The sequence below is a fragment of the Rutidosis leptorrhynchoides genome, chromosome 7 (assembly GCF_046630445.1).
Source record: "Rutidosis leptorrhynchoides isolate AG116_Rl617_1_P2 chromosome 7, CSIRO_AGI_Rlap_v1, whole genome shotgun sequence".
NCBI lineage: Eukaryota > Viridiplantae > Streptophyta > Magnoliopsida > Asterales > Asteraceae > Rutidosis > Rutidosis leptorrhynchoides.
This window is the reverse complement of record NC_092339.1, coordinates 35,807,721-35,834,247: the sequence shown is the minus strand read 5'-3', so window position 1 is coordinate 35,834,247 and position 26,527 is coordinate 35,807,721. Positions and strand designations below refer to the sequence as shown.

Below are 26,527 nucleotides of genomic sequence, written 5' to 3'. Positions count from 1 at the left end.
AACATATGATATTTTGAACAATTGGGTATGTAATTCATATGTTAAACGATTGTAATTTGTGTTATCGGAAACGTTTAGTTTGTAGTAGATTTGTTTGTTTGATTTGTTAGAAAACAAGCAATAACAAGTTTTGTATCTGGAAAGAAAACCCGACATTTCCGGGTGGGAAGCAGGAAAAGCCAAAGCAGGTTCTGCAGATTTTTTCTATTTGTGGTGACATGTCGCCAAACTGAATCGCCACAAATGATAATTTCCGAATTTAAAAATAAATTGAATAAATATAGATATATTCCTTTTTACCACCCATTTGTCGCCACAAATATGTGGCCGCTAATAACATATGACGTCAGATGACGTCATAATTGAGTTTAATTTTTCTTTTTATTTGAAACAAAATTGTCGCCACAATTTGTCGCTGCAAACCATATTTTAGAATTTCTTTTACCTTTTCTTTAAACGGTGGTGGGCCCCACGTGTGTCGCCACAAAAGAGGCCGCATAATATCAAAAGTGACGGATCTATTGCGGCAACATTTTTGTGACGTACTTGTTGCCGCAAAAGAGGATATTGTGGCGACATGTGGTCTAATGTGGCGAAAAGTTGTCGCCGTATTAGACTAGAATTGTTGTAGTGTATTAAGAAAAACTTTGTTGGTTTTTTAAAATGTGAGTCAATATAAAATTATTTCGGCATAAAAAGTACAATATGATAATGATATTTATAAAATTATGTGTTTTTTTTTTTTTTTGAAAAACTAACATTGGACGGATGGAGTATCACATTAATCAATTAAGTTACATTTCAGGCATTTTTTCTTTAACAAACACAATTAATCCTATTGGCATCTTTCTACATTATTAGACCACTCGTAACAGTGCTGGCCAACGCCGTTGTAGCCTAGCTGGAGGACCAAAAACGCCGGACAAATGCCGTAACGGCGCCGTGGTGGGCGGCGTTGGGGACGATGCAACGGAGAGGGAAACGGGAGTGGTGGACATGTGGATGATTGTGGTTGGGCTAGGAAACTAGCCGTTGGCCAACGGAAAAAAAAATTAATATATTTATTTTATCTATATATATACATAATTACCTTATAATTTTACACACAACAATTATCTTTCTTTCATTCTTTAACTCTCTTCTTACTAAAACAATCACAAAAAATGGATAAGGCCTTCAAAATGTTTAACTTTTTAATCGATGATTCGGATGATGAAAAAATTGTTACGTTCGTTAACAGTTTATGGGAAGAAGAGGAAGAAGAAGTAGAAGGAGATGCGAGTAGTTCACGAGTCCCTCGTCCCCGCACTTATATTGCACGAGATCGTGAGGCTGCTGCCGAGAGGTTATACAATGATTATTTTGCGGAGTCACCGATTTATCCTGAAAAAAAGTTCAAGTGACGGTTTCGAATGAGTCGTCAATTGTTGCTCCGTATCATCGAAGGTATATCTAACTATAATAGTCATAATATACCCGATTATTTTTTGTACTTTAGGGAGCGTCCCGATTGTACTGGACGTCAAAGTTTGACAATATACCAAAAGTGTACGGCGGACATACGCCAAATGGCGTATGGAACCACACCTGATATGTTTGACGAATATATAAAAATTGGTGAGAAAACTGCTGCCCAATGTCTAGAAAACTTTTGTCAATGCGTATTTCATTTGTTTGCAAGAGAGTATTTACGTAAACCAACCGCCGATGATATTGCTCGGCTTTATAATTTTCATTCACAAAAACATGGTTTGCCGGGTATGCTTGGTAGTATTGATTGTATGCATTGGGAGTGGAAAAATTGCCCTGTTGCGTGGCAAGGGCAATATACTCGAGGTGATCAAAAAGGCCCGTCTGTTATGCTCGAGGCAGTAGCTTCTCAAGATTTGTGGATATGGCATGCATTTTTTGGTATGGCGGGTTCAAACAACGACATTAATGTTTTAAATATGTCGCCATTATTCAACACCATAAAAGATGGCACTGCTCCACCTTCACCATTTGAAGTAAACGGGCATCACTATAAGAGAGGGTATTACTTAGGTGATGGTATATACCCGGATTGGGCTATGTTGGTAAAAGCTCCCCACAACCCAATTGACGAACCACGCAAAAAATTTAAAAGGTTTCAAGAAAGTGCAAGGAAAGATATTGAGCGTGCATTTGGGGTACTTCAAAGAAGATTTGCAATGTTAAAAACTCCGGCGAGAACTTTAGACTTCAACAAAATTAGAAGACACATGTACGCTTGTATTGTCTTACATAACATGACTCAAGAAAACAATGGTTTTGTGATAACTCACCGAGAGGAAAGAATGATTGCAAGGAATCCGCCACGACGGTTAATCAGGAATTTGAGGGATCGAAATGCTATTGTTAAGGAAATACAAAATCGTCAAGTACACAATATGTTGGAGGCCGATCTAACCGAACATGTTTGGAACTTGTCACCGTTTTTTCGTTCCGCTAATAATGTCGAGTAGTATGTGATTCTATTTTATTTTTTATGTGTTTCAGTTTGATGTACTTTTTTTTATCAATTTATCAATTTATGTATTTCTAGTTCCGATAATATTAATGCAAATGTTGTTTACTTAAAATAGCCGTTTATTGCATTGTTTCATAAAACGATTACATTAAAATAAAAAACCACATAAGTTCCTAAAACGATATTACATTATTTCCTAACGGCTATCTTGAACAACTGACTACTTGTCATCGTCACTTGGTGCAGCACCACCTTCATTTGGTGCAACTTCATCGTCACTTGTTGCATAAAATGAGGCTCGCAACTCCGGATCTTCACTGTCCGAGCTTTCTGGTACATCCTCTCCACTGCTTGAAATGGCGTAACTTTCATACAAAAATTCAGTATATAGATTAATTGCTTCTTCACGAACCAAAGCTTTTCCAATCAAACCATAGTATTGAAAGTCATCTTCAATTTTGGTTGCGCGGACGTTTGGGTTTTTGAAATACCAAACTTCTCTCGGTTGGTATGGTACGTCTCGCTGGATAATTGGAAGAAAAGAATACCAATAACGATACTCACGCGTATCGACCCAATAACTAAGTGTGTCGCAGGGTGTGTAACTCTTCATGTCGTCGGAAAACTGACCTCCGTGATGAACTTTGATGTGAACATTCAATGGACTCATTTTGAAATTTGAGAGGAATTTGAGATGAATTTGAGAGAGTAAATATGATAAGTGTGTGTTTTAAGTTGAGGTAAATGAGTGTTTATATAGAGGAAAATTGAAAGAAAAAAAAAAAAAGGCTAGTTTCTAGTCGTTGCAATTCAATTTTTTTTTTTAAATTTAATTTTATTACATTAAATAATAATAATAATAAGTTAAAAAATTAAAATAAAACAGGAAAATACAAAAATAAATGCCACATCAGCATTCTACTACCACAACACCAACCCACAACACTAACTTTCAACACCACCACTACTCCACTCTCTCCCACAACACATCCTAATCATCAAATAACTTACAACACCATCCCACAACCTATCACACCATTACAAATGGTCTTACTTTCACAATCAATAAACACAAATCAGCTAGCTGTACCTCCAACCCCACAATACACAATTTTTCAACAATAAAACACACATCACATGCGACTCTTTATCCCCACCCTCACCTCCCTCAAACTTCATATCCTCAAGCTCTTAACAATCTAACCACACCAATGTTGTTAACTCATCGTCTAAGCGCACTCATGGTTACCATATGTCTGTTACTTGTGGCGCTAACACGCGCTTCCCTTGCCACCGTGGACACCACAAAACCGCTCTCACTGCTTCTCGACACTGATGACATGATGTCACTGTCTATGTACAATAACATGGAAGAAATAGAAGAAGATGATGATGATGATGATGATGATGATATTTCGGTTTCTGATGGCCGAAGAAATTTGTTATGGAGGAGTATTAGGAGGTATTACATTTCGTATGGTGCGTTATCTGCTAATAGAGTACCATGTCCACCAAGATCTGGTAGGTCGTATTATACGCCTAATTGTTGGAGAGCTAGAGGTCCGGTACATCCGTACACTAGAGGTTGTTCTACGATCACTCGTTGCCGAAGGTGATCATATCGACTAGCTAGGTATCGTTCTATAGTTTTTAAGTAATTGTTATCTCATTTTAATATGTTGAAAGTTATGTATTGATTCTTTTGCTTTCAGAATTGGATATGTTTATGAGTTTATGTTTATGCAATTTGTTTGTTGTACTTTAATCATATAAATATTGTTGAATCATTTTGATGAATGTTTGAATAAGTTGAACAAAAGAAATGGATTGATATATGTGGTCAAGATAGTACGTGTGATTATTATAAGTTTTTATATGAATTAAAATTTAAAATATAGAAATATACAATATGCATATTGCATAAAGTATGAACCTCACTGTGTCAAAATAGTTAAGAAAAAGTTAAAAGGTCACAGGAATACTATGTTAATTTAAGTAAAAATATTTACCTTTGTAAATAAGTTGAGTAGAGAAAACTTTATTTAATACGGAGTATCACATGAACCGTAAATTTATTGTGTGACAGACAAAATAGTGGATAAATTGAAGAGGATGGAGGGCCATACAAAGGTTGATTTACTTTTAATAATTGATTGGCCATGAGACTAGTTGCATTGCTACATATGGGCCCAATTTCAACTGTAAGAGTGCTTCCAACATGGACTAACTAATCATTCAGCGCTCCAGCACCTTCATCTCACTTTCTTTTCAGGACTAAACTATGAATAAACCTAGACTAAACATTGCCAACAATGACACTCCTCTTTTCATTTTTTTTAATATTTTTTTTAATTTTTTTATATTATCAAATACTCCGTAATTATTAATATTTATAAGATAAATTTTAAATAAAAAACATAAAACTACCATTTCATTAAAAAAAAAATACAATAACTAAAAATTAAAAAATTACGACAATTTAAAATTAAAACATTACGACAATTAAAATAAAATACTAGAAAACTAAATAATCAAACTACTCTGTTTTGAAATTGCTTCACATATTTTTTCTTAATTTTTTCTCGAGCAAGCATTAGCATATCGTATTCATCGGAAGACAAATCTCGTGACACCGGTTTGGAAAGAAGCTTCAATCCTTTAAACATAGTCCGCATGTTGGAGTCTTGTTGTAGTTTTTTCATTGTTTGATTCGCCACATCTTGTGAAGCTTGGGCCGATTGAGCAATTTTAAAGCGGACTTAATCGGAAGACAAACGGCTCGCGACATCGGATGAGTAAGAGTCCCTTTGACTTTTAGCTCGACTTGGAGGACGTCGGATTGGGTGGGGTTTAAATAGAGTAAAAAGGATAAAATAAATAAATAATAAAAAAAAAAGGAAAAATGGCAATTAGCCGTTATATAGCCGTTGAAGGTTTTTTTTAATTTTTTTTTCAAACGGTCAAAAAATGCCCAAAAATTCGTCCACAAACATGTTGTAAATGGACGGGAATGAGGATGGGAGGCCTGGGCGACCCCTAGCGGGTTTGGGGCCATCAGCGCCCAGCCTGGGCGGTACCGATGGGAACACTCTAAGGATACACTAAAATTGTAATAGTGGGGACCAAGGTTCTAAAAGATGCGAGCCGGGATGCGTCGATTGGAATTTTGGAGGGACGAGTCAGTTGAGACGGGATGCAATGAGACGCTTCGAACGTTGATCAACGTCGACTTTTTAAAATAGTTTTATTAAATATATATTTATATATGATATATGCAGAAATCGAATCTTGAAATATAAAATATATTTACAATAAACATGAATAATTAACAATTATTAACAATATTTCAAAATAAAAATATAATATCTTTTACTTTGATCGACTTTGACCACTTTGACTTTGATCGAATTTGACCGACTTGACCGACTTTTTACAGTTGACCGTTTTTTAGCCACGACGCGTCGACCGACTTTTACAACATTGGTGGGGACACAATCTGAAAGTATTTCCAGATAGGCTTGTTCAATTCGAAAAAAAACTAATTTAAATCGTACTCGTGGCTACTGGTCGTACACAACTACTGATCATCATTCACCGCCACTAGTCATGGTTGATCTCAAGTAACCATCAGACTCTTGTTAACCAGACGTTAAAAACCCTCTGTCAACCACCCTGACACTAACTGAAGTCTCCTAACACCGTTAATCATGCGTTAAGTCTGAGGCCTCAGGGGAGTCAACTGGTATTCTCACGAAAAAATATCGCCCGGCCTACATAGCGTAATATGATTGGCTTGTGGATGTTGACCAATTCAAATGGTGTTATTACCGTTTGATTTTTTTTTTTTTGTTAAATCCGAAAATAATTATATTTTTAACAATATTAACTCTGTATATATACACTTCATCTTTATCTCTAACTTCATCTTCATCTACATAAAAAAAAAAAAAAAAAAAAAAAAAAAACTATGTCGAACTCAAATAATCAACAACAAATTCCACTCGTTATGCCTCAATTCTGTCCCTTCACACTCGAACAACAACATCAACTATACTTGGAGCAACGACGACTTTTGGAACACGCTCATCAACGATTTCAACAAAATCGCAATTTTCAAACCCCGATGACTCGACAAAAAACGATGCAGAAAACTCATAATCAGACGGCCCCCAGCACGGGTGGTCATGTTTGTTTAGATGCGGACAATGAGGGGTTTGAGATTCCCCATTCTCAAAACGATCTTTTTGAAGACGATCCATTTTCGAGGTCAATGGGTTGAGGCCAAAAGAAGGCCTGATCCTCATATAGCCATTAGAACATACAATAAGCAATGAAAAGTAATGAAACATTATGAACATTCACAATTAGAAGCAAATATCAAATTTTCAGTGAATACAAAAAGTTTACAAAAGCAGAAAACCACAAAGAAAACTTACTGAACAAGGGTGCAATGTGAAGATGGACAGTCGTAGCGATCTAAACAAAAAAAACTGAACACAATTACATAATAAGAGGAACAATCTTCGAAAACGATAAACACATCTAAAGAGCGAAGATAAGATTGGACAATTTACACAAATAAACCAAAAACCCTGTAAATGAAAATTAAAATTGATAAGTAAATCAAACAGTGATATAAAATATTACCGTCAACATAGAACAATAATTAGAAGGTGTACAACGCAACTACTGTAAAAAAATCCGACTTTATTACAAAAAGGCGGTTGTAATGCTTTTGCAAAAATAACCACGTTAGTATAAATAAATAAAAAGGAGAAACTAAAATAAATGAGGCTCAGATCTTTGTATAGCAATCAAACACGGATTACGAAATAGCCATGGCTGCAACTTGTACGCTGCCCCGCCAAAACACGAACTCATTTTTCTAATTGGTCATCCCAACTCCCACGTATTGATCATTACAGATTATTTTTTTTAAACCTTCTTTCTGTAAACCTCTCATCTTTATTGCGAGCTGTGAGTAGCTTCATAAATATACTTCGATCGTCTACAAATAAAGACACTATCATATCCGATGATTGCAGCCAAACTACGCATAATGGTTACCATGTCCCACGACGGTAGCGAATCTGCTCGAACCGATTTGAAGTCATTCAGCAGAAGTCACCCCTCATAATCATCACGAACCTGCTTTTAGTGTAATAAAATAGACTTTTAGATGTCTTCTGAGAAGAAAAGTGACATCATTGGTTAATGTTACAGTAACAGATCATATGCTACCCGTAAACAACTATTACAACAAAGTAAATGCAATACATGAAAAATGACACAAATGGTTGTTCATGGAATTGTAGAAAACATTAGTTGTTGCTTATTTGTTAAGAAAGAAACCATAAAACACTTACAGAACACACAATTTTTTATAACAATACATGAAATATACTAGTAGTTGTTCATGTAGACATTTCTTTTGTTTTGAAAGTGTTCTACACTTAAAAGTACATGCAGTATGTATAGGTACACAACCATTTAGTACACACAAACAAATTATTAAAACAAAAACGGGATTAAACTCCTAGTAGCATCCCACATTACCAAAGAGAAAGTATAGTAGAATAGCCAAAAAGACATTAAAAAGACTTAGACAAAAATAAATAACCAACACAGCCATAAGCATAAGTCATATAAATCATTATCAATTATCAATAGAAATTGATTAGAAATTGATATACATGAATAAAAAAAGAGTACTTATATCTTACAACAAATTATAACCACATTATTTTCGCATTAATTCAACATCAGAATCCCCAATTACAAAGCAATATTCATGAAAAACACACACATACATATATAAAGCATAAATAAAGAGAAAATAGGGTTGAAAGAATCATATCATAACCGACTATCAACAAACTATCAATGATCAGCATAATTAATCTTATGTAATTGAAAAAATCAAATAACTGTGACAACCCGGAAATTTCTGACTGAATTTAAACTTAATCTTTATATGTCCTGACACAATAAGCAAATTCTATAAAGTTGAGTCTCAAAATCTTTGAAATTGTTTACATGGATTCAGCAACCTTTGACTATTCCCGACGATTCACGAACCATTGTGTGTAAGTAAGTATGTAAATACATATATATAAAGATAAAAGTGTATATATATGATATTTTGAGTTAATAAAATAAACTTTAATCAATTGGAATTAAACATATAAAATAATAAACAATTAAGTATTTATATCTAAATATATACATGATATTATTATGAATCTATATGTATATATGTGATTTCTAGCAATACTTATTATTTGTATATTGTAATGTGTGTGTGTGTGTGTGTATATATATATATATATATATATATAAGAAATTACTACTCAAAATAAGTTATTACTTTATATAAATTATAAAATTTCATAAACAATATGTAATATTAATATATTAAAAATTACAAGTTAAAATAAAATTGTTATATCAATATTATTACTTTCATTACTATAAAAATTACTATTAAAATCAGTATTAGAGATATTATTATAGATATGTAGTGTGATAAATAAATTGTTATAATAATATTATTATTAATGTTATTATTACTAATAATATTGTTAATAATAATATTAGTAACATTATAATTAATATTATTATTATTAGCAATATTATTGTAGATATTATTATCATCTATAATATTATTATTATATTGTTACAAAGCGTTATTATTATTATTCATATTATTAAGAGTATTAATATGATATTTATAATTATTAATAATAAGATTGATTACAATCTATAAATATAAATATAAATATATAAATATAAATATATAAATATAAGATATATACAATTATGATATACATACCATATATAAATACTGATAAGTATATTTCTGTATATACAGATTTATACAAAAACCGACATATACGTATACATATACTGATATATATACATAAATTAGTATTTTTTTATTGTATTAATAATTAATAATATAATCGTACGTGTTTATGCATAATAGGATCAAATTCAGTTCCACATCTCAATCAATTAACTGTATCTGATTTTTGTTTGAATCCTCAAATTGTTAGACATCTAAATCGTTCGTACCAATCTCTTTGATTTCGTATATGTTTTATTTATTTATTCGTTGTACTGAAGGATTCCTCTTGTCGACCAATTTGCTATAAATCAAGCCATTTCAATTAATAACTAATGCAATATGACCTCATTTATCCACTACAGATTACAGAAATCATTAACAATTTTTTTTTAATTCAGATTAAACAGAAAAAGGGAAGAACACAACCTATTACTCTGTTAGTGTTATTTTTTTTTTAAAATTCGATTTCGAGTAAGTTGTCAAAATGTGGAATTGCAGTCTTGTTTGGAATCTCTCAATTTAACTATCTGCAAAGTTTCATATCCCAATTTGTTATATCAAGCTCTGATTTTGAAGTCAAAGTTCAAATTTCAAAAGTCAAATATTTTGTTCATCGAGAAATTTGAATGCGTTTCGATGTTTTCAGTAAAATTGATTATGCAGAAAGTTTCTAATAATGATTTAGAGTCTTTTTCATTCAGGAATCGAGGTCTAAAACACTTAAAAATTCGAATTTGATTTTAAGTCAAAACATGTTCTTCAGCGTGCTATTTTATTATTATTATTTTATTTTCTGTTTTGATTAATTTAAACAATCTGTAATTGTTCTGTATAAGTTGTAAATCCTAAAAACTAATTAGTAAATCATTTAATTGTTGGTGTCGATCTCTGGTCAACTGGTTTCGAAATTGAAGAAGATAGGGGAAGCAGATATGATGTATATAAATATAATTTGAAATTAATATAATTAAGAAAAACATATTTGGAGCCGTGGTCATGGGTGTTTTTGTGTGAGCGGGAGGTCTCGGGTTCGAGCCTGATTCGGATCATTCTTTTTATAAAAGCTTCTAAGGTAGTTTTACATTTTTTTTTAAAATCATTATTATTATTATTATTATTATTATTATTATTATTATTATTATTATTATTATTATTATTATTATTATTATTATTATTATTATTATTATTATTATTATTATTATTATTACTATTATTGTTATTATAATTATTATTGTTATTGTATTATTATTATTATTATTATTATTATTATTATTATTATTATTATTATTATTATTATTATTATTATTATTATTATTATTATTAGTATTATTATTGAGTATTATGAATATTATCATTATTATCATTACCATTATTATTTATTATTAATATTGTTACAATTATTAGTATTATAATTATCGTTATTACTACTAATATAAGTAATATGAGAAAAAATATCATTTACTATTTTTATTATGATTATAGCTACAAGCATGATTATTATTATTATTATTGTTATGAAACTGGTTATAACTTTAAGTTATAGGAACTATAGATATAGGTTACAAATTTAACACGAGGTTTATGATAAAACTTATTATTACTAACACTGTTATTATTATTATTATCATTATATTATCAAAGTAAAGTATCATTATATTTAAAATTTTTTATCAAAGTTATTATTTTTATTAAAACTATTATTTTTTATCAAAAAATAGTAAAGTTATTATCTTTATCAGTAATAAATTAACACTGTTATTGTTATTAATATTACTATCATTAGAATTATCATTCTTATCATGTTAATATTATTACGAATAGATATTTTTATACATTATAATAATACTAATATTACATATCACTATATTTTTGTTATTAAATGATATTAACTAAACTATATGTAAAATATATCAATTAAAATATAAATATATATATATATATATATATATATATATATATATATATATATATTCTTTTATTATACATAAACCTTAATATAAATTGGTATTATTAATATGTTATAATAAATATTAGTGATATAAAATATATAAATTTAATATATTAAATTTATCTATATAACACATAATTTAACAAGTATCATTATTAATAATATTTATATATATAAACTTATTCAAATGCGATTATATGTTTTAATATATATACAAATGATATAGGTTCGTGAATCCGAGGCCAACCTTGCACTTATTCAGTGCCGTCATTTGCATTATTGCTACGAAATACAGTATTGTGAGTTCATTTGTGTGACGATCGCTCCAAATCCATATGGACGAACACGTCATTTATCGATTTCATTGCGAGGTATTTGACCTCTATATGATACGTTTTGTATGCATTGCATTTTTTTGAAAAGGCACACCATAAATGAATATTTAAATCAACGGTTTTCGACATCTGATGATTTCTACATATAGACAATCACCGTAATATAATAGTTTACAATAATACTTCTGTTGACAATGCAGTCAAAATAAGCTAGATGGTGATGCTTTGTGAATGCAACGTTTTCTCGAATAAAGCATGTATGACTCCATGCACATATCTTGTATAACATATAAGCAAACAGCGGAATACTTCTAGGGAACCTGAGAATAAACATGCTAACAAGTGTCAACACAAAGGTTGGTGAGTTCATAGTTTTAATGTTTCGTATAATCTGTATATAAAGGTGGATCACAAGATTTCAGTTGTTTCATCCAGAAACGTTTATCAAAATATTCTACAAGATTGAGCACCCTGGTAACTAAACTTTAACGTATATATAATAAGTACCCCTGTTTAAATATACATGCAACCTACATGTACAATACACGCAATTCAACGTGTACTAAACTCAAATAGCATACGTCTGTTTTATAGTTCAGGCTAGGGTTTCTATACCTGGAACAAACGGGGATGTCAAGCCCTATGGATCCATATACAACTACTCGCGCCCACCAGTTCTTATAACTGGCAGTTACTAGTTACCAAAGCTAAGGGATTTTCGGTTCAAACTCAGTGTAGAATTTAGTATGTACTTGTATCCATTGCGTTTAAAATAAAGTGCATGTATTCTCAGCCCAAAAACGTAGATTGCAAAAGCAATTAAAAAGGGAGCAAATGAAACTCACCTTAGCAGCACATAAAGTTGTTCACCGAAATGTGACCGAAACTCGGAATACCAAATAACCGTAGATCTCAACCTAGAGAACATATGTTGGTCAATAAATGTCTGTCAAGCTAGGTCAGGTCATAGTGTATCACAATCCTAATGCTCGAGACCGACATACAAAAGTTAACAAAAGTCGTTTCAAAAAGTCAATCTGACTCAATACTATAGTTGAATGATCATGGCAATCGAAACATTTTAACATTTCACATAGTTAACCAATTCTTGTAAAATTAAACTATAGTTTTTATAAGGCTTTAAAATATGATAAAACAATCAATTTTGACACTTGCTCAACAAGACGAGACGTGCCTTATATAGAAATTCATTTACTCGATTAGTAATATTTAAAAATTCAATTTATCACTCTTATAAACAAGTTGTTTAAATATCAATTGCAGATTCAAAAGCAATTTCAATTAACGTCAATCATAATTCAGTTGATCATATCTTTAAATCCGTTCATCAAAATTACGCGCTTTCTAAATGAAAAGTTATTGATTTTTCGCCAGCTTTCCAAAAACATGCATATCATATACCTTTTATTAGTAATTTATGTATTTAATTCGTGATTCATCATAAACTGTTTAACGACGAAATTTAGCATACAAGCATGCATAAACATATATACTCGAGCACTAGACATGGATACACTTTTAATATATAAAAGATAAGATATGAATGCTCACGTATCAATATTGTGATTCAATATTGCAGGAAAGTACGTAGACGCAACGAAGATGATAAACACTAGGTTTGACTTGCGAATAATACCCATGAATATTACCCATAACCTCCATAGCTATAACCCATAGTTTCCTTAGCTCTATCCCGCTTGAAAACCATTTTTGGAAGTGACACGCTCATGACCTCGTCGTAGTATTTTATGTATAATACTACTACTAATAAAAATAATAATAATAATAATAATAATAATAATAATATTATTATTATTATTATTATAAATAATAATAATAATTACAGAGGGAGTACGATATAGATGGATGTGTGTGTCTGTGAAGCAAACTGATCAAGCTTTTATAGGTGTCTCCTGGATTCAGACCCCATGCGATCGCATGGGTTCTGTGCCTATATGCCATGCGATCGCATGGCTGCTCCTGCCAGCTCATATTTGTTTTGTAATTTAGCTTGTCGACATAATTAAATATTAATATAATATATATAATTTAAATTAATTAATTATATATTATATTATATTCCAGTGCATAGTTGATTTGTAATTTTTGTTCCGATAAGTCGTACGTTGACGTCGACTAATGTCCCGGTTCCGGTTTTTCGAACGTCCTTTCGTACACTGAGAAAACTTGTACTTTACATTTCGTGAGTCGTACCTTTGCCAAAATATAGTCTTAAATTATCCACAAACTATACCACTCGAGATATAACTAATACATTTGAGTGTTTTGGTTATTTACTTCTATAAATCATCTTCTCGTTATTTATCAAAGTGTATTTAATAATATAGTTTTAAATCAAAACGTTTTATAACCAAGTTAATATATATTTCATCATATTGTTGAATATATATTTTCAATATTAATAAACATGTTTTAAAATACACATCGCAAGTTATTCATATATCTAATTCTAACAGATAATATTCCTTATCATTGTATGTGTCCAAATTACGTTATTTAAATAAACACTTTACCAATTATTCCGAATACCGTTAAAAATGAACGATTTCCCAAATCAACGTGGACCTCACAACAGAGACCCGTAATAATATAATAATTTTTAAGGGACTCAATAAATATCTTTTAATTCAATCGTTTGTCATAATCTTTTAACTCCGTAGTTAAATATATCAATCAGATAATCAAACCAATAAGTTTAATGCACAGTATCATTTACTTAACACTTTGTTACGTTTTCAAGTTATAGTATATATATGTATCTATTTACATATTATTGTTCGCGAATCGTTGAGAACAATCGAAGGGTATCTGAATAGTTTCAAAATTTTGAGATTCAACTTTATCGACTTTGCTTATCGTGTAGGGAATATTAATTCATTTATAGAATTTGGTACAAAATAAGTCGAAATTTTCCGGGTCATCACAGTACCTACCCGTTAAAGAAATTTCGTCCCGAAATTTGAGTGAGGTCGTCATGGCTAACAATAAAAATGTTTTCATGACGAATATGAGTTGATAAATAGAGTTTTATCACTGTTGAATAATATGGATAAAACAATCCGATTAATCGAAGCGTATGAGGGAAGTTATCGTAATAGAGTGAAATGAGAAATAAAGATTCGTCTTAATTCTTGACGTAGTAACGTTTGATTTCCGGAATTTAAGGAACAGAAAATCTTCATAATTTAAATAAGATTTGATTCTTCAGGAATTAAGGAGATTAAGATCTTCTTTAATTAAATGCGGTCACCTGCCCCGATTGCTCTGTCTGTTATTTCGCTATAAATTAACCTCTTTCGTTTCATTATTTTCACCACTCCTACATCTTCTTCCTTATTTCATACTTCCAAAAGATTGTGAAAATGCTTAATCCAGTTCTGATTCTTGATATTTTCCTGGCTATCGTATCCTTCATTCTTCTTTTTCATTTGCCACCGGAGGAATTTATCTTCTTCTACTATTACCTTGGGGTTATAGTGTTTTTCATTCTCTCGTGTCTTTATATTGCTATACGCATTGATATACACGGTTTGTAAATTCCGGGGTTGTTATCGGGCTTTATATTCTCCATTATATTCCGGAGCTTCATGCTTTCGTTTTCTCTTCCCGACCTTAAGTCAAGCGGATAATGGTCCAGAATTCGTAGGTATGAAGTTTTGGATGAACATAACTAATGATCTAAGAAAGAAATTGTAATGGCACGATCTTGATTTGTTAAATTACCAGAATATCCGGAAAAGACCGAATCATCAAGAAAATTATTTTCTTGATATGTTTAGAGGTTAAATAGAATGAAAGAGTTATGTAACATGGTTCATGATGAGGGTGGGATCTGTGAACCTTTATCACGTTCCATTAGAAACTCAGCATAACTTACTGTAATATAATCACGTTGATCAAGTGTCATTATATTATACTAACTCATGCTTCAGTTCCCAACACTACTTCAAAAACATCCATTTTTCGAAATTTTTAGAATTTAGAAACTAAAATAGTTTCTTTTATGATGTAACACATATAGCGCGAAGAGATAAATAATTTCGGATAATAATAGCTATGAAGATATCTTCAGAAATATCGAAGATATTTATAATGAAAGATATAATGATATCTTAGAATTTCTAATATCGAAGGACGATGAAGAAGATTTGTTCGTAACGGTTTTGAGTCAGAAGCAAGGTATTCGTTAATGACTTCAGCAGATACTGAATCATTTGTATTTTTTGAAGGCAGTTTAGTCTTTGTGATTTGTCCACAGCCTCCTTCATGATTTGCTCAATTCGTTTTTCAGTACCAAACTTTCTCTTTTTCTGTGCTTTTCCAACACACTACTCTTTATCATAAAAATTTTGACTGTTAAAGTCATTTACAGTTTTTGCTGCTTCATCAACATTTTTCCAAAATTCGGAGAACTAGTTTCGCAGTTTGGGTGTTTTTCAGAAACTTCACATTCGAAGTAAGTAAGTCTAGGAGATAGACATTATATGTATATATATAACTGTTGGCGTAGAATTGCTGCGAAATTCAAAATACTGATTGCTAATTCCCGATAGTTGGTATGGCAATTACCGTTACAAGATGTGGATGAGTATATGATAGGGTTTCAATGAACAATTATAATGGTTTTTCGGAGAGACTTTAAGTCAAAGGGTAATGAAGTTGCTGGTACGTTTACTCTTACTGTGATGGAACATGAAAGGTTCCCCGGTAACAAAAACTTATATATCAAAGTTATAATAAGGTTAATCTGAAAAGTCGAAGTTGACTGGTTGGAAGTGTGATAAAAGTGGATACTTTGAAAAGGGATTGCAAGATTATTTTCGGTAAAAACAATGCTAAAGGATCTTGCACAGTTTTAAAGTCAAAATATAGCTTTGAAAGATGTAGAGATCTAAGAATGATGTCACTGGTTCAGAGTTATGACTTGGATTTTGATCCGTCAATATCAGAATATGTAATTGAATTTGTATGAAAATGATTGTATATCGTTGTGAGCATTGTTAATAATTTTTGAATCAAAGTTGAAGAATGTACAGTGTAACATATTAATTGCGAACTTATATATTTTCCGGGTATTACCTACCCGTTAAAGATTTCACAATTAATACTTTGTACAAAAGAATTTTTATTACCGTCTTTATGAAAATATATGTATGTATATTTTCTTTAGATGTAACACAGATTTAATGAGTTAATATCATATTAAGCTCATTTGATTTTCGGCTTGACTTAGAAATGATTAATCTCTAAAACATTAAAGATTACATAATCTTTGCGGAGTTTTTCGCTAATGTAATCGATACTTCATTATTTATTCTTATTCCTCGGTGAAGGATGTTGATGCTCATGGAATTTTTGTGAACCTTACAAGGCACAGATGATGTTTTCTGGAAAATTTCGAGTACATCGAAAATGAAAATGTAAAATCAATTATGTAATTGAATAATACACTTGGCTTATTATGAAATGGAATTCATTGAATTGAAACAAAGATTGTTGTTAACAAAGGTTAAGTTGTTAACGAAGGATGTACATCATATCATATTAGTAATATGAATTTAGCCGAGTAATATTTACCCTTTTTCAATTCATACATAATAGTTTAGTACGAAAAGATTTATGATGGTTTTAAAATTTATATATATAAGATATACATATAAATTCTTTAGAGGAATTGAGTTAATACTTCATAACTCATTGATACAATATACTTGTTGTTGACTCGTATTGATGTCCACGGTGCTTTCTTGAACTAGCGGAGCTTATGATGTTATAGGTGCTGCTAGTGCTGATGATGCTGACGGTACCGACGGTGCTGGTGATGTTGACGGTACCGTTGATGCTATTTGCAAAACAAGTCTAGCTTGTAAATCGTGCACCACTCCTTGTCAGGGTTTCTACTCTTCCTTCTATCACCTCTATCCATCCATTCATCTGATTCACGGTTAGAACTGGGATAAATAATCTCTAAGATTATAGATTATATAATCGTCGTAGAATATTTCTCTGATGAAGTTATGAATCCATACTTCATCATTTGTTGTTGCCGGTACTCCTTGGTATCTATGGTGCGTATGATGTTGATATCCGAGGTATAGATTGTGATGTTGAGGCGTGTGATGGGGATGTTGTTGGTGGTGGTAATGGTACTGTTGGTGTTGTTGTCGGTGGTACTGTTTCCGCTGATGCTGGTGGTGCCTGTGATGCCTGCAAGTTGCGCATCCTGTTCTCCAAAGTCACTACTCGAGCGCGAAGCTCGTTGACTTCTTCTATTATACCGGGATGATCGGTGGTTCGGACGATCGGATAAATAAGATTTAGAATATGGGATAGTATATAATCGTGACGAGATACTCTGGAAATGAGAGAGAAAATGGTGTTTCGAACAGGTTCTCCGGTAAGTGCTTCGGGTTCTTCGCCAAGAGGTGAATGTGGTGGATGGAAGGGATCGCCTTCTTCTTGTCTCCAATGATTAAGTAGGCTACGAACCCATCCCCAATTCATCCAGAATAGTTGATGGCTAATTGGTTGATCCATTCCGGTTACGCTGCTTTCGGAGCTCGAGTGGAAATCCATATCGGAATAGCTGTCGGAATCTAAGGAATTTGAACAAGATACAGGATCCTTTTTGTGTAATCAAGGAAAAGATTTTTGAAATGAAATAGATTATAGGACTAATTTGGTACTCCTCAATACATAGTTTACATATGTATTTATAATACCAGAATCCCATAAGTTACGGAGGATTTTACGGAAGATGTCAGGCAAAGTTTACTGTAATAGATATGCCAAGATATGAATTTTGTCTATACACTATCTATGCAATCAATGCAATAAGATGCGTTTAGACTTAAGATGATAGACAGGTAATTTCCGACAAGGAATGATAAGCAAAACTTTTGACATGCAGATACAGTCGAAGTCCAGACTTACAAATGCATCCTAACAACTATCAGTTAGACACACTAATGCAAGACCTGATTTGCTAGGACCAACGCTCTGATACCAACTGTGACGATTGCTCCAAATCCAAATGGACGAACACGTCATTCATCGATTTCATTGCGAGGTATTTGACCTCTATATGATATGTTTTGTAAACATTGCATTCTTTTGAAAAGGCACACCATAAATGAATATTTAAATCAACGGTTTTCGACATCTGATGATTTCTACATATAGACAATCACCGTAATATAATAGTTTACAATAATACTTCTGTTGACAATGCAGTCAAAATAAGCTAGATGGTGATGATTTGTGAATGCAACGTTTTCTCGAATAAAGCATGTATGACTCCATGCACATATCTTGTATAACATATAAGCAAACAGCGGAATACTACTAGGGAACCTGAGAATAAACATGCTAACAAGTGTCAACACAAAGGTTGGTGAGTTCATAGTTTTAATGTTTCGTATAATCTGTATATAAAGGTGGATCACAAGATTTCAGTTGTTTCATCCAGAAACGTTTATCAAAATATTCTACAAGATTGAACATCCTGGTAACTAAACATTAACGTATATATAATAAGTACCCATGTTTTAACATACATGCAACCAACATGTACAATACACGCAATCCAACGTGTACTAAACTCAAATAGTATACGTCTGTTTTATAGTTCAGGCTAGAGTTTCTATACCTGGAACAGATGGGGATGTCAAGCCCTATGGATCCATATACAACTACTCGCGCCCACCAGTTCTTATAACTGGCAGTTACTAGTTACCAAAGCTAAGGGATTTTCGATTCAAACTCAGTGTAGAATTTAGTATGTACTTGTATCCATTGCGTTTAAAATAAAGTGCATATATTCTCAGCCCAAAAATATAGATTGCAAAAGCAATTAAAAAGGGAGCAAATGAAACTCACCTTAGCAGCACATAAAGTTGTTCACCGAAATGTGACCGAAACTCGGAATACAAATAACCGTAGATCTCAACCTAGAGAACATATGTTGGTCAATAAATGTCTGTCAATCTAGGTCAGGTCATAGTGTATCACAATCCTAATGCTCGAGACCGACATACAAAAGTTATCAAAAGTCGTTTTAAAAAGTCAATCTGACTCAATACTATAGTTGAATGATCATGACAATCGAAATATTTTAACATTTCACATAGTTTCTCAATTCTTGTAAAATTAAACTATAGTTTTTATAAGGCTTTAAAATATGATAAAACAATCAATTTTGACACATGCTCAACAAGACGAGACGTGCCTTATATAGAAATTCATTTACTCGATTAGTAATATTTTAAAATTCAATTTATTAATCTTATAAACAAGTTGTTTAAATATCAATTGCAGATTCAAAAGCAATTTCAATTAACGTCAATCATAATTCAGTTGATCATATCTTTAAATTCGTTCATCGAAATTACGCGATTTCTAAATGAAAAGTTATTGATTTTTCGCCAGCTTTCCAAAAACATGCATATCATATACATTTTATCAGTAATTTATGTATTTAATTCGTGATTCATCATAAAATGTTTAACGACGAAATTTAGCATTCAAGCATGCATAAACATATATACTCGAGCACTAGACATGGATACACTTTAATATATAAAAGATAAGATATGAATACTCACGTATCAATATTGTGATTCAATATTGTAGGAAAGTACGTAGACGCAACGAAGATGATAAACACTAGGTTTGACTTACGAATAATACCCATGAATATTACCCATAACCTCCATAGCTATAACCCATAGTTACCTTAGCTCTATCCCGCTTGAAAACCATTTTTGGAAGTGACACGCTCATGACCTCGTCGTAGTATTTTATGTATAATACTACTAATAATAAAATTAATAATAATAATAATAATAATAATAATAATAATAATAATATAAATAATAATAATAATTACAGAGGGAGTACGATATAGATGGATGTGTGTGTCTGTGAAGCAAACTGATAGAGCTTTTATAGATGTCTCCTAGATTCAGACCCCATGCGATCACATGGGTTCTGTGCCTATATGCCATGCGATCGCATGACTGCTCCTGCCAGCTCATATTTGTTTTGTAATTTAGCTTGTCGACATAATTAAATATTAATATAATATATATAATTTAAATTAATTAATTATATATTATATTATATTCCAGTGCATAGTTGATTTGTAATTTTTTTCCGATAAGTCGTACATTGACGCTCGACTAATGTCCCGGTTCCGGTTTTTTGAACGTCCTTTCGTACACTGAGAAAACTTGTACTTTACGTTTCGTGAGTCGTACCTTTGCCAAAATATAGTCTTAAATTATCCACAAACTATACCACTCGAGATATAACTTATACATTTGAGTGTTTTGGTTATTTACTTCTATAAATCATCTTCTCGTTATTTATCAAAGTATATTTAATAATATAGTTTTAAATCAAAACGTTTTATAACCAAGTTAATATATATTTTATCATATTGTTGAATATATATTTTCAATATTAATAAACACGTTTTAAAATACACATCGCAAGTTATTCATATATCTAATTCTAACAGTTAATATTCCTTATCATTGTATGTGTCCAAATTACGTTATTTAAATAAACACTTTACCAATTATTCCGAATACTGTTAAAAATGAACGATTTCCCAAATCAACATGGACCTCACAACAGAGACCCATAATAATATAATAATTTTTAAGGGACTCAATAAATATCTTTTAATTCAATCGTTTGGCATAATCTTTTAACTCCGTAGTTAAATATATCAATCAGATAATCAAACCAATAAGTTTAATGCATAGTATCATTTACTTAACACTTTGTTACATTTTCAAATTATAGTATATATATGTATCTATTTACATATTATTGTTCGTGAATCGTTGAGAACAATCGAAGGGTATCTGAATAGTTTCAAAATTTTGAGATTCAACTTTACCGACTTATCGTGTCGGGAATATTAATTCATTTATAGAATTTGGTTCAAAATAAGTCGAAATTTTCCGGGTCATCACAATATCACAATTTGATTCCCTTTTACTCTTTACATTTTTGGGACTGAGAATACATGCGCTGTTTTTATAACTGTTTTAATAAATGCTTTTGAGATATATTTTTGAACTAGGAATACATGAACTGCTTTTATAAATGTTTGACGAAATAGACACAAGTACTAAAAACTACATTCTATGATAGAATTATTTGGATTCAGAGGTTCGATTTTCACTAGCTACTATCGGTGAGAAATTTTTGCATTGCACGATGCATTAGCTACCGTTTAGCTACCCTCGGTGATAAATTTTTGCATTGCACGATGCATTAGCTACAGTAGGTGATTTTATGTAGCATTAGCTACCCTCGGTGAGAAATTTTTGCATTGCACGATGCATTAGCTACCGTTGTAAGATTGTTTATAGGTGAGAAATTTTTGCATTGCACGATACATTAGCTACCGAAATGGTTCGATTTAGTAGTTACTATCGGTGAGAAATTTTTGCATTGCACGATGCATTAGCTACCGTTTTAGCTACCCTCGGTGAGAAATTTTTGCATTGCACGATGCATTAGCTACCGTTGTAAGATTGTTTACGGTGAGAATTTTTTGCATTGCACGATGCATTAGCTACCGTTGTTGAAATTGTTTACGGTGAGAAATTTTTGCATTGCACGATGCATTAACTACCGTTGTTGAAATTGTTTACGGTGAGAAATTTTTGCATTGCACGATGCATTAGCTACCGTTGTTGAGATTATTTTGAAAGGTTCCAGTGTTCTTCATATGAATGATTTTTATAGCAGTGAGCAGACCTGCACAGTATGTTTTCGAAATATAAGTATCTTGTGGTCTATTATTTAATTGGAAATGATTGATTTTGATAAACTAATGAACTCACCAACCTTTTAGTTGACACTTTAAAGCATGTTTATTCTCAGGTATTAAGGAAATCTTCCGCTGTGCATTTGCTCATTTTAAAGATATTACTTGGAGTCATTCATGGCATATTTCAAAAGACGTTGCATTCGAGTCGTTGAATTCATCAAGATTGATAATAAGTCATTCATAGTTTGGATATATTATGAAATAGTATGCATGACTGTCAACTTTTGTTGTAATGAAAGTTTGTCTTTTAAAAACGAATGCAATGTTTGTAAAATGTATCATTCAGAGGTCAGATACCTCGCAATGTAATCATATGTTATTGTATTCGTCCTTATGGATTAGGACGGGTCGTCTCAATAACCATACATAAAATCAGGAAGTTTCTATATTATTAGCATAAAAAATACACGAGCGATACTAGTTCTTGATTGTGACGGTCGAGATGGATGCGACGGTGGTTACAGAGGCGACAAAAGTGATGCAAATAGTTGGAGTTCTAATGCCTCGAACCCTAATATTTAGACCAATCCAAATCACACTCGAATCTAAGAATCGACAAAAAATATAGGTTTTACATAAATCGTGTCAACGGCTTACCGAATCCCAATTTGATTTTGAGAAATCATAAACTTGAGCCGACGATGAATACCAGCAGTTACAATTTATGCCACAATGCTACACCAACAATCGATGACATCTCACGATTGTTCCGATTCGAAAGAATAAAGAAATAAAATTAGGTTAAATCTGAAAGATAACAACAATCTCTCCAAAAGGAATTAATCGGTCATCAGTATTGGAGCAGAGAAAAATAGGGCTAGGGATATCTAATGGGTTTAGGGTGAAAAAAGAACAACTCAAGATGGACACATGTAATTTCCTCAGATTAATTAGCACTAACAATAGATTAAACCCGCTAATTACAAGTCATCACAATAACCGAGGTCCACTCTAAAGTCGACATGTCAACTTTAAATCCCTTGATTTATATAGTGTAATTTCCTCAGATTAATTAGCACTGATAATAGATTAAAACTGCTAATTACAAGTCATCAACATAACCGAGATCCACTCTGAAGTCGACATGTCAACTTTGTCGACATGTCAACTTTAAATCCCTTGATTTATATAGTTTAATGATACTAAACACTCAAAGTTTGTAAACTTAAATGACATAAAAGACTTTCTTTGTAAGATTACTTTTAACTTTTATCCACTGTTTATATAACATGTGAATTTACGTACATGGACAACACAAACACATACGATACATACACACACACACACACACACATATATATATATATATATATATATATATATATATATATATATATATATATATATATATATATATATATATATATATATATATATATGAACTATTTATGTAATTTCTCTTTTTATAAGCTCCTAACTTATTTTTAGAAATTACTTTAACAAGTTTTTTTTTTTTTTACAGCGATTGGGTTCATCCGAGGGGGACTTTACCACCCATTGCGATCATCTCCCGTTCGACTATGCCAATGCAGCGATAATAACCCCGCCCCCATCGCTGCCCGGGAGGAAACCTTGAAACCGATCCAATGGCATGGCCAAGTAAAACCCCCCTCCCCGTTACCCCCCCCCCCCCCCCCCCCCACCCACACACACACACACACACACACACACAAAAACGATGTGGGAAAGGTGCCATGGGTGAATACTTCATGACATGAATGAAATTGTGTTTTTAATATGTAGCCAATGGGGGTCGAACTCCTGACCTCCCCTAAAGGAAGCAGGCCACCAACCGCTGGACTACATCACAATTTCACAAGTTTCTTTTTTAAGAGTTTGTTTTTTTCAATAAGCTCTAAAAATTTTATCTAGCAAAACAACACTAAAAGGCTCTTAAAATTTTATCCAACAAAACAATATTAAAAGCTGGATCTTATTGAAAAAAAAATATATCAAATTCTCATAAACTTTAAAAGCTATGTTGCCAAACACATTCCTCGTCTGATTTTGAAAGTTGACTATAAAATTGGATATCTCAAAAATGAAAAGTTAGATTATAAATTCGGGTCGAATTGAGTATCGAAATAGTTAACTAAAAAAGTAGAAAAGAAGGCACCACAAAAATGAAAAATTTGTTCCTCAAGAACCATAGTCGTGAATGGTCATGGTAAGCTAAGCGGCGAGTCCCTCGACTTCCAACTACAGGTCCTTTAACATCTAATAATTTATTTTTATGAATGATAATCTTAACGAAGCTAAGCTAACGAAGATATCACGCCTAACGAGGATAGATGACATAAGATTGGATCACAAGAATGTTAGACTGCATAATGATCGGTTGATTGATTCCCCAAACACGCGTACGTATACAATGTATATATAGAAACCAAACCTAGCTCTAAGCAGGCTCGCAGGCCTATAACAAAACATAAACAGGCTCACAGGCCCAATACAAATAAGCTACTAAAGTAAATCTGATGGGCTCGCAGGCCTCAAGTAATGATCTGCTAACATCCCCCCGCAGTTGGAGCGGGAGTAGAGCAGACGCTCAAACTGGAACGAAACTCGTCAAACAGAGCACTGGGCAGGCCTTTGGTGAAGATATCTGCAAACTGGTAGCGAGAGGGCACATGAAGAACACGGACGTGACCTTTGAGGATGAGGTCACGAACAAAGTGTATATCAATCTCAATATGTTTGGTGCGTTGGTGCTGAACTGGGTTACCTGACATGTATACCGCGCTGACATTGTCGCAATAGACAAGGGTTGCGGTGGTAAGCGGACACTGAAGCTCACGGAGAAGGTTACGAAGCCAACAAGTCTCTGCAACGGCATTAGCAACGCCACGGTACTCAGCCTCGGCACTAGAACGAGACAGAGTGTGCTGTCTCTTAGAGGACCACGATAGAAGATTATTACCCAAAAACACACAATACCCTGATGTGGAGTGATAATGCTAAAAACAAACATATATTTCATAGCATTATTCCTCAAGAAAGACAAGCTTTTAGTTGCAATTGTTCTATTTAAAAGTGATATTCGTTTAAATAATAAAAGGTGAAGACAAAAGACAGATTCGACGAATTGAAGACGCAAACGACCAAAAAGTTCAAAAGTACAAATACAATCAAAGAGGTTCCAATTATTGATAAGAAACGTCTAGAAATTACAAGAGTACAAGATTCAAAACGCAAAGTACAAGATATAAAATAGTACGTAAGGACGTTCGAAAATCCGGAACCAGGACCAGAGTCAACTCTCAACGCTCGACGCAACGGACTAAAAATTACAAGTTAATTATGTATATAAATATAATATAATATATAATTAATTATATTAATTATATATATATTATATTTATAAAATAAATCGTCGGCAAACAAAGAGCCAAATGTGGGTGAGCTGTAAAAACGATCTCCGCGACTCGCGGAGTTTGAAGAAGAAAAGGGCCGCAAGTCGCGGAGCCCCAAATGTTGAAACTGCCTATAAAGCTCGCGCATTCTGATCGTAAAAAAATATCCAATATATATCCATTCATCCATCTATACGAAAATATATATATATATATATATATATATATATATATATAATTTATATTTTAATTTTAATTTTAATTTTAAATCCTAATAATAAGGGTATGTTAGCGAATGTTGTAAGGGTGTAAGTCGAAATTCTGTCCGTGTAACGCTACGCTATTTTTAATCATTGTAAGTTATGTTCAACCTTTATAATTTAATGTCTCGTAGCTAAGTTATTATTATGCTTATTTAATACCGAAGTAATCGTGATGTTGGGCTAATTACTAAAATTGGGTAATTAGGGCTTTGTACCATAATTGGGGTTTGGATAAAAGAACGACACTTGTGAAAATTAGACTATGGGCTATTAATGGGTTTTATATTAACTAAACAATACCTTGTTAATTTAATATACAAACTTATAATTCGACGTATTTATATATAACCACATACGCTCGACTGGGTACGGTGGGCGGGATATTTATAAATACCAATAATT

The 26,527-nt window shown here is 32.2% G+C and overlaps 1 pseudogene; it reads left to right on the top strand.

The window, feature by feature from the left end:
- Nucleotides 1–1,163: 1,163 nt before the first annotated feature.
- Nucleotides 1,164–2,483, top strand: LOC139859103 (uncharacterized; annotated as a pseudogene).
- The last annotated feature ends 24,044 nt before the right edge of the window (nucleotides 2,484–26,527 follow it).